Source organism: Pseudorca crassidens, chromosome 11, assembly GCF_039906515.1.
Source record: "Pseudorca crassidens isolate mPseCra1 chromosome 11, mPseCra1.hap1, whole genome shotgun sequence".
NCBI classification, from domain to species: domain Eukaryota; kingdom Metazoa; phylum Chordata; class Mammalia; order Artiodactyla; family Delphinidae; genus Pseudorca; species Pseudorca crassidens.
Genome location: NC_090306.1, coordinates 88,386,392 through 88,390,104, shown reverse-complemented (window position 1 = coordinate 88,390,104; position 3,713 = coordinate 88,386,392).

The window sequence follows — 3,713 nt, the reverse complement described above, 5'->3', positions numbered from 1 at the left end:
AGACCCACCCTCCGTCCGGCGCTTCCGTTTGCCCGGAGCCAAATCACACGCCCTGTGCTTGTCACGTGATGCAGGGCAGTCCAATCACGTTCTCTCCCCTCTCGTTGGTTCTACTGCTCGCCACTTGGCCTTCCGGGAAAGGTGGAGGATAAAAAGGCAGGGAGGGGGCCTGCTCTGGGGATGTAAGGTTTTGTCCGCCCGCCTTTTCGGTGGTGGGCCGGTGGTGGTGCGTGCGAGTTGGGGAAGTCCTCTCTGTGGGCGCTATGTAGGTGGGGCGGTTATGCTTATCACAATTATCCAGGCCTTTCCACCTGGATAATTTTATTCCGATTAAAAACTGCGATTTGCATTAATTACCAGGTAATACTGTGATGCAGGAGAAAGCAGAGACTTTGGTATCAGAAAACCTGGGAGTCCTGGCCGCTGTACCATATTGGGCCTCACTTTCCTAATCTGTAAAATGAGGGTGATTGTAAAACAGCTTTGTAAAATGTGGAACTTTACGTAAACAGTTCTCTGCTTTACTTTTAATATGTAAAAATATAAAAGTTTAAACTCTGTGAGAGTAGATGGCACTCAAGCATCACCTCCTCGTGTAACAACCTTCCGGACTAACCTCTCTTTTATTCTCGCTGGCTGTTAAAGCTGGGTTTTGTTTCTTTAGTTCTCAAGTTAATCGCCGGTTTTTGTACAAGGACTTCATTAAATAACTCTTAATGGTAATAGGCTATTCTGTTTCTTTCGTTAGCCTGATGGGACACATGGCTGCTGTATTAGTTAGCTTTCCATATTTTATGCTGTGAGTCCAAAATCTCAGTGGTTTACAGCAACAAAGGTTTATTTCTCACTGATTAATACACAAGCTGGGAAATGGCTGAGGCTCTGTGCCACTTGTGTCTTCTTCATTCTAGGATCCAGGAAAGGGCTTTCATGAGTAAATACAGAAATATTGATTTGTATTATATGAATTGCTTAAGTGAAACTTATAACATTTTTAAACTTTTCAGAATGTCTACGAATACTCTGCCTACTAGTAAGTAGGTGTCACTCAGAACCTGACTCATGGTCGGTATTCAGTGATTATTTGTTGAGTGAATGAATTAACAACAGCCCAACCTCTCTTTCTCTCTGGTTTTGCTAACCACTCAGGACCACAATCCAGAAAAGTTTTAAAGCAACATCTTTGAGGTACTCCTGTATGTTTTTTTTTTTTTTTTTGCCATGTCACGGCTTGCAGGATCTTAGTTTCCCAACCAGAGATGGAACCCGTGCCCCTTGCAGTGGAAGTTTAGGGGTCCTAACCACTGGACAGCCAGGGAATTCCCTGTCCTGTATGTATTTTTAAATGCATGAATTAGGCGAGCATATTGTGAAAATTAAGTAGAAGTGAAGGTTACTAGTGGGAAGCTCAAGAAGTAGGAAGCTAGAGTCGTGGGTAGGAAATCGCTTCTGATGCTGGCAAGCAGGGCCAGCTTTATGGGTGTGTGATCTGTGTAGTCGAATAGGGCCCTACTCTTATAAGGGCCCCATAGTTAGTTAATTTAATGCTCTGCTACTGCCATCTTGAAATTCTTAAATAATTATTTAATGAGGGGTCTGCATTTTTACTTTGAACTGGGGTCTGCAAATTATGTAGTTGGTCCTGTTGACAGGTGTTAAAGAGGAAGATTAAATAATGTGCCAGTGTCTCTGTTGAATATGGGGGCCTTGGAGGCCAACAGCTCATAGCAACAAGGAGAATGGATGACAACAGTTACATTCATAACAATAACAATGGTGATAATAATGATGGTAATACAGCAGCTTACATTTACTGACTATGTACCATGCACTGTTGTAAGTGCTTTGCATATATTAATTCTTTTAATTCTCAGGAGAACCCTATGAACCGATGCCACAGCTCAAGTTTGAAGGCTATCAGGCTGGAGAACCAGGAAAAGCCAATGCTCCAGTTCAAATCAGAAGGCCATCTGCTTGAGAATTCCTTCTTATTCAGGGAGATCTTTTGTTCTGTTCAAGCCATCAACTGATTGGATGAGGCCCACCCACATTATGGAGGGCAATCTGCTTTACTCAAAGTCCACTGATTTAAATGTTAATCTCATCCAAAAACATCCTCACAGCAACATCCAGAATAATGTTTGACCATGTATCTGGGCAACATGCCTAAGTTGCCACATAAAATTAACCATTAGAGGTAGTAACTATTATTATCTATATTTTGCAGACAAAGAAACTGACAGCGAGGTTAAATAACTTGTGCAAGTTCACACAACTGCTAAGTGGCAGAGTCAAGAATATTGCCAGGGCAACCTGGCTCCAGAGTCCACCCTCTCAGAGCTATATGTGAGCCTTAGCAGAGCATGAGGAGGAAGGAGGGCTTCAGACAGAAGGCTATTCAAAGCCCAAAGAGCTGGTCATCATATGTTTATAGCATTAAATGCCTGTGTTAGCAAAGAAGAAATGTCTCAAATCAATAACCTCAGCTTCTGGACTTCCCTGGTGGCTCAGTGGTTAAGAATCCACCTGCCAATGCAGGGGACATGGGTTCGAGCCCTGGCCCGGGAAGATCCCACATGCTGTGGAGCAACTAAGCCCGTGTGCCACAACTACTGAGCCTGCACTCTAGAGACCGCAAGCCACAACTACTGAAGCCTGCATGCCTAGAGCCCGTGCTCCGCAACAAGAGAAGCCAACCCAATGAGAAGCCCATGCACTGCAATGAAGAGTAGCCCCTACTCGCTGCAACTAGAGAAAGCCTGCGCTCAAAAACGAAGACCCAACACGGCCAAAAATAAATAATTAATTAATTTAAAAAAGTGACCTCAGTTTCCATCTTAAGAAACTAGAGAATGAAGAGCAAATTCAACTCAAAGTAAACAAAAGAGGGACTTCCCTGGTGGTCCAGTGGTAAAGAATCCGCCTTACAATGCAGGGGACGTGGGTTTGATCCCTGGTCAGGGAACTAGGATCCCACATGCCACGGGGCAACTAGGCCCACATGCCACAACTACCGAGCTTGCATGCCTCAACTAGAGAGCCTGCGTGCCGCAAACTACAGAGCCCACGCACCCTGGAGCCTGTGCGCCACAACTAGAGAAGAGAAAACCCACATGCCACAACTAGAGAGAAGCCCACGTGCCACAATGAAAGGTCCTTCATGCCTCAACACAGATCCTGCGTGCCACAACTAAGACCCGATGCAGCCAAAAAAATAAATAATAACATAAATAATATATAAATCTTTTTAAAAAAGTAACAAAAGAAAGAAAATATAGAGTGTAAAATCAGTGAAATCGAGAACAGAAAAACAATAGAGAATCAATGACACCAAAAGTTGTACTTTGAGAAGATCAATAAAACTGATAAACTGCTAACCAGATTTAACAGGAAAGAAAAGGAGAGAAGACACAAATTAACAATGTAATAATGAAATAAGTGACATAACTATACATTCTACATGTATGAAGAAATAATAAGGGACTATGTTGAACAACTCTATTTCTATAAATTCAGCAACTTTGATGAAATGCACAAATTCCTTAAAGACACAAACTACTGAAGACCAGTCAGGATAAATAGATAACCTGAACAGCCCCATATCAAAGAAATTGAATTTGTAGTTAAAAACCTCCCCACAAAGAAAACTACAGGCCCAAATCGTTTTACTGGTGAATTCCAGCAGACATTTAAGGAAGAAATAATACCAGTTC